Raw genomic sequence first — 6613 nt, forward strand, 5'->3', positions numbered from 1 at the left:
GCACATAACTCCTCATGGCTGATCAGTGTCGGAGGTTTGAGGGTCACAAGACCTGAGGGAAGGAGAAATAAATGGGAACCAGACGTGCTGGGAAGAAACCTGTTGCCATGACTCCCACTATACGGTGACGCTCATTGGGAACTGAGGCGGCAAAAGAATCTACCTGCAGAGGCGGTGCTGCTGGGAACACACAACAAAACACAAACAGACCTACAAAGCAACTCTGTGTCCTTTGTAGTGTGTGGGTTCTTCAACAGAACAGAAGAGAAGAGGGTTTTATTGCCATTTGCACGGGTGCATGACTGTACAGGCATATTGGAATTCTTTGTAAGTCTGCTTTATATGTAGAAAACAAAGAATAAAAGTAAGAGCAGCAGCAATTAATAAAAACTGTATTAATAAAAACCCAACAAGATAAAATAAGTATACATTATAAAAAAGCACTTTATATTAAAAACAATGTGAAGAATAAATACCCTGAGAAGGCATTGCACATATTATGTAGTGTACAGAAGTAGTATTGCACATGTTGGTTTGTAAACAAAAGTAAAATGACCGTAGTAATATTGCTGAATAGTAATTGGGACATTATGTTTGAGGAGATGGGGGAGGAGTGTTTGTTGGTGAGGTGGTTAATTATCCAGAATGTGAATGGGTTGTGGAGTGAGGTACTTCTCCCCCTCCTTAATGTCCTCTGCAGCGTAGTGGCTGGGAAAAAAAAGCTGTTATGAGAGCGAGCCGTGTGAGCGCTGATGCTCTCAGGCCTGCTGTGTCTCAGGCTGTCACTTGATTCCACCCACCTGAACAGAGCATAAGCTGGGTGGTGTTTGTCCCTGAGGATGCTCTGTGCTCTCCCCCCCCTGCAGCGCTGGGTGTATATAGCGTCCACGGAGGGGAGGTCAGAGCCGATGACCCTCTCTGCAGTTTTAATGACCCGTTGCAGCGGTTTCCACTCAGCCAGGGTGGTGTTGCCATACCACACAGTGACATCGCTGGTGAGGATGCTTTCAACGAGCCCTCTGTAGGCTTGGGTGATGGTGTTGACTTCTAAGTCCAGCCTTCTTCAGCAGCCTGATGAAATGCAGCCTTTGCTGAGCTCTTTTCACCGTTGTTAGTGTTTCTAGCCCAGCTGAGGCTCTCTGAGATGTGAACTTGTAGCTGTCAGTCCGCTCCACCTCAGTCTCTTTGATGGTGAGAGGCTGCACAGGAGGGGCCGTCCTCCTGAAGTCCAGAATGAGTTCTTTATTTTTGTCTGTTAAAAACAAGATCATGGTCCTCTCCATAGATGGTGATCTTGTGAAGTAGGGTTCTGTATGATGATCGCCCCCTCTGATGAGGCCAAGGATGGTCGCATCATCTGCATGCTTTAATGGTAAATGGTCTGCACTTATTTAACGCTTTTCTACCTCGGTGGTACTCAAAATGCTTTACAATGTTTTCTCATTCAACCATCTACATACACCAGTGGCGACCGAGCTGCCATGCAAGGTGCTGCCTGCTATTGGGAGCAACTTCGGGTTCAGTGTATTGCCCAAGGACACTTCAACTGTGGAGGGGTCGGGGATCAAACTGCCAACCTTGCAATCAGAGGACAACTGCTCCGCCACCAGACACAACCGCCCTTTATGATGATATTCTTCTGGGTGGAGGCACCGTCATGTGTGTGCAAGGGACGAGTTTGGAGCCAAGGCAGCAGCCCTGCAGGGTTCCTGTGCTCACTGTGAGCTCAGCAGAGACCTTCCTTCCCATCCTAACCACCTGTGGTCTGTCTGTGAGGAAGTCCAGGATCCAGTAACAGGTGGGCACTCCCAGGTCTGCCAGCTTAGCAGACAGCTTCATCGGCCTGATGGTGTTGAAGGCAGAGCTGTAATCCAGGAACAGTAGATGTGCCTATTTGTTGTAGGTATCCAAGTGTTGCAGGATGGAGTGAAGTGCCAGTGCCAGTGCCACCACATAATCCACTGATCTGTTTGAGTGATAGGCAAACTGAAAGGGGTCCACTGTGTCCACTTTCTTTCTTATGTAGTCACAACCTGTGGTGCTGCTATCCCGTAGCACTGCTCCTGTTATCTAGCAGCTCTCAAGTCTCTGGCTGTATGTCCTCTTGGCAGCCCTGATGGATTTTTATCGGGCATACCTGTACTCCATAATGTCCCCTGATTTAAAGGCTGTACACCTGTTTTTGATGTTAGTGCGTACGTCCACATTGAACCAAGGCTTCTGGTTAGGGAACACACTAGTCCAGGAAGGGATGCAGATGGAAGTGCACCAGTAAATATAGCTGCTAAGTGTCTAGGTATATTCTCAGTCACTTCCTTGAAATGTTCATATATGTGGCCTCCAACAGCCCTGCAGATCTGCTAGCGCATTATCAGTCCACATCTTCACAGTTCTGACTGCGACAGGGTCCACTTTGAGCCTTTTGGTGTAGGCTGGCTGTAGCAGAAGAGCAAGGTGGTCACAGTTCCCAAAATGCGGCTTACAGACAGCAGTATAATGTTGCTGTAGCATTTGTCCAGGATGCTGCTTCCCCTGGTGGAGAAACTGGTGGAATATGCGGATGCTTTTCTGGAAATCACAGTGATTAAAATCTTCTGTGATAACAATAGCAGCACCTCGTTATGCATTCTCATGTCTGCTGATCACACCTGCACTGTACTCAGAATTATGCAATGTAGTTCTCTGGGCAAATACAATGTCCTGCACTTCAAAGTAATATACTCTACGTCTTTAGAACATGACTGTGAGGTTACATTGCTGTTGCTCTGGGATTCTTTGACGAGGATCACTGTTCCTCCCCAGTGGGTTTTACCGCATCTTATGGCGCTAAGGTTGGCCCTGCAAACAGTGTAGCCTGCTGGTGTTATGGCCTTGTTGGGGGTCCTCTGTCTGAGCCACGTTTTACAGAAACTTAGAACAGAGCAATCCTGGAAGAGATCATCCATCTTGTTTACCAGACTCTAGATGTTTGCAAAGAGTATAACCAGGAGAGTTAGCCGTCCTCTGCTAATCACTTGACGGAGTCTCCACTCTCCTCCTCTCCGCTCGCCATGCTCCCGTGTCGGATTCCGGGTGCCAGGAGATCCCCCTGTTGCAGCCTGGCTCGGCGTCATTCCAGCCTGGAGGTCCGGGAATGAGTCGAAGACATTTGTGACAAAAACTCCTATGTGACTCAGTTTTCCTGGTTGTAACAGAGTCTCATGAGCTCTGACAAACCGCAAAAGACAATGAAGATAAACAAAAGCTGCATAAAACTCGACACTGAGAGCTACGCTACGTCACACACAGGGGAGCACCAATTTACCAATAAACTCAAAAGACCAAATTATCTAACAAGTGCACACAGAGAAGATTCTACTTGAAATGATTTTTTGCAACAGCAACAATGTCACCGTACTTGATGCTCATCAGCCACCTTGATCTGAAGGATCTGAGTGGAAAAACATACTCAGTTTAATCAAATCTTTGGATTTGGACCGTGGAGAGGAACATACTGCTGGAGAGCTCTGAGTATGTGTGTGTGTTGGTGTGTGTGTGTGTGTGTGTGTGTGTGTGAGGGAAAGACAATGAAAAATAAATGCGACTTGGAACCAGCGTTGTCATTGGTATTGCTGTTTGTTACATCACTTGATTAGTGCGCTTTTCTTCCTGGACCAATCAGCATCTGTCTGAAACACTCTTGCCACAAGCCTTTGAATAATGATTGCAATTCTGCATATTCTCTTTTAGCCGTCCTGCAGTCAGAGATACTGTATGAACACAGAACTCAGTAAATACATTTTTTTTTAAACTATGAAAAAGTGATGCATTTAGCTGACAAAGAAAGCACATTTAGGTGTCACAGTCAGTGCTGATCACAAGCTGTCAGATAGACCATTCAGTTCAGCGCTGAAGACACAGTACATTAACTTGAAACAGTTTTCTATCAACATCTGCTTCCAGCACAAATGACGAATTCTAAGTAGGTGCATCCCACTCATTCACCACTCACCAGAACATTGTGGCATGTATAAAGGCTGTCTGATAGTTGAGTAGATACGGGTGTTTTGTTGTAGAAGTATTGTCTTCAAAAGTTTGTGTCGCATGAACCTGTATGTGGGTATATAAAGCTGTATGTGTATGTAAATCAGTAAATATGTAGTCTGTGAATTTATATAGATATCTGCATTTTATTTATTGAGATTTATGCTGGATTATATACTACAGAAACTTTAAATGTGTACACAAATCTGAGCTTTATAATTGTCACCAGATTTTTGTAACTGTGTATAGAAATCTATGAATGTGTACATAAATCTGTAAAGTAGTGTACACTGACTCATCAATGACAGAAAATGATTTAGATTTTAAAAAATAGATTTTTAAAGCTAAATCCCATTACATACAGGATATCATTTATCTGTCACAAAGCCTTTTTTTTTGCATTGAATACTTTTGCTTTCAAAGTGGCTGATCATACCCACATATCTTTACTTAACAGGACATTTCAAAGAGGTAGATCTGAATACTTCTTTCACCACTGTTGGCCAATAACATACTTGAAATAGGTATTGTAATAATTCTTTCTCTTCTTATCGTATGGAGAGCTGAGTGTTTGGCCCAGCCTTGACCTTTTCCTTCCACTTGATTTTGAAGAGTTTAAAAACGTGGCCGTCAAAGTGAAAGAACTCATGATACACAGTAAACACAGTCACAGCTTTTGTGATAATTGTTCTCCCACAGCCTTTATAAAATGTAATGAAAACATGTTGCACACTGTTAGAAGTGTAGAGGAGCGGAGGAGAAACGGTGAGGTTATAAGCTGTTGTGGACGACTGAGAAAGTTACGTTACACAACAAGCCATTCACACACAAGCATTAAGGAGTGAAGAACACCTATAGATTGCTTCACATTGTTACACATAGCACTTTTTCAACAGTTCATCATGTATTGAATGTTCAACGGTGAAATGGGCAAAGCAGAGAAAAGGCGTTAGTGGATAGGCTGGAGTTGAGTAGAAAGAGCATAAGAGCAACAAAAACAAAACATAAAGGCAGGCAAAGGTCAGGAACAGGCAAAAACATCAGAAAAACTATGATGAGAGCTCAGGGTAGTTTGCTAAAAACCTAAAGGGGTACATACAAAACACAAGTGACATTCTATGATTGAGACCTATACGAGGTGTTCAGAAAAGTTCAAGGACTGGTGTCATAAAGGACATTGATTTGGAGTGTAGTACACTCTGTAATATTATATGTTACCTACATGTAGAAAACAACTCAACGGACCGATCTTAGTAATAAACCTAAAATCAATATTTTATCATGTGTTAATGTCATTCTGCCTTTATCTCGGGTATAGCCCAAGGCGCCATGCGACTGATTTCGTGCAGATGGGTCAAATATTTCAAATCCAAACTACAAACTACAAGTTTTCTCCTTCCAAGTAATCTCCCTGGAGTCTAACACACTTTCCCAGACTTCTCTGCCACACCACCATGCACTCCTGGAAGGATTCTTCCAGGATCCTCCACAGCTCTGTCATCACAGCCATCTTGATGTCGTCCATGTCTTCAACACTGGTCCCCTTGATGACCCCCTTAAGCTTGGGGAAGAGGAAAAAATCCCACAGAGCCAGGTGGGGTGAGTAGGGAGGATGCTCCAGCACGGCGATGTTCTTCTCAGCCAGGAACTGTTGGATGCTCAGGGCATTGTGAGCAGTCATGGTGAAGCAGCCACGACTTGTCCTGCCAACACTCTTGCCTCTTCTTGTGCACTGAATGAACCAAATGCCACAGGATCTGTTTGTAGACGTGCTGGTTGATCGACTGAAGGGGAAAACTTGTAGTTTGGGTTTGAAATACATCTTTTCCAGTCCTGGAACTTTTCTAACACACCTCACATATTGAAGGGATGGTTGAATTCGCTGCTATAAAAGCCTTTACACAGTACAAAAGTTACTAGGCCTGAGATGATAAATGGAAATATTGCATTTCAAACTGTGTATAATTGTGGGAATATTATCATTTCAAACTTATAGACCACACAAATAGTTCAATTAACCAAACACTAGGATATATATATGTAAATGTCAACCAGCTTCTATTGGGTTTAAAGAGAAGATCCTGGTTAGAGGTTGCATGGAACCTTCATGTAAAAGGAAATATCTACAACATGTCAGTAATCTAGGACTGAAATTAAATGAGGATCCATCACGCCAAGAGAGATGTCCTTACTGTGATGTGTGAGCGTAAGTGAATGAGCTATAGTTTGCTTACATAAGGCAATGTGCTTTAGCAGTCTAAAAATGACCACATTAAATACAGGCACCAACACAAAGTGAGACAGGCAGATGCTTAGCTGGCTGTCATATCCTCTGCTCAGGGTTAACTGGAGTAGCAGCAGGTCACATTAGCTTCTGTTTCTCTGTATTAGTCTATATGGCCATGAGCAAACTGACAGAGATGTTCTGCTTTCAGTTCTCACTGCGTGTGTGTGTGTGTGTGTGTGTGTGTGCGTCGACATTAACTCAGTGTAAATGCCAGCAGCATCAGTCAAACTGAAGGTCAGACTTTTACACTGACCTTTAGACCCTCATCAACCTCAGTGTCTGCCTCCATAACTCTCTTCCTCC

The sequence above is a fragment of the Stegastes partitus genome, unplaced genomic scaffold (genome assembly GCF_000690725.1).
Source record: "Stegastes partitus isolate 25-593 unplaced genomic scaffold, Stegastes_partitus-1.0.2 Scaffold50, whole genome shotgun sequence".
NCBI classification, from domain to species: domain Eukaryota; kingdom Metazoa; phylum Chordata; class Actinopteri; family Pomacentridae; genus Stegastes; species Stegastes partitus.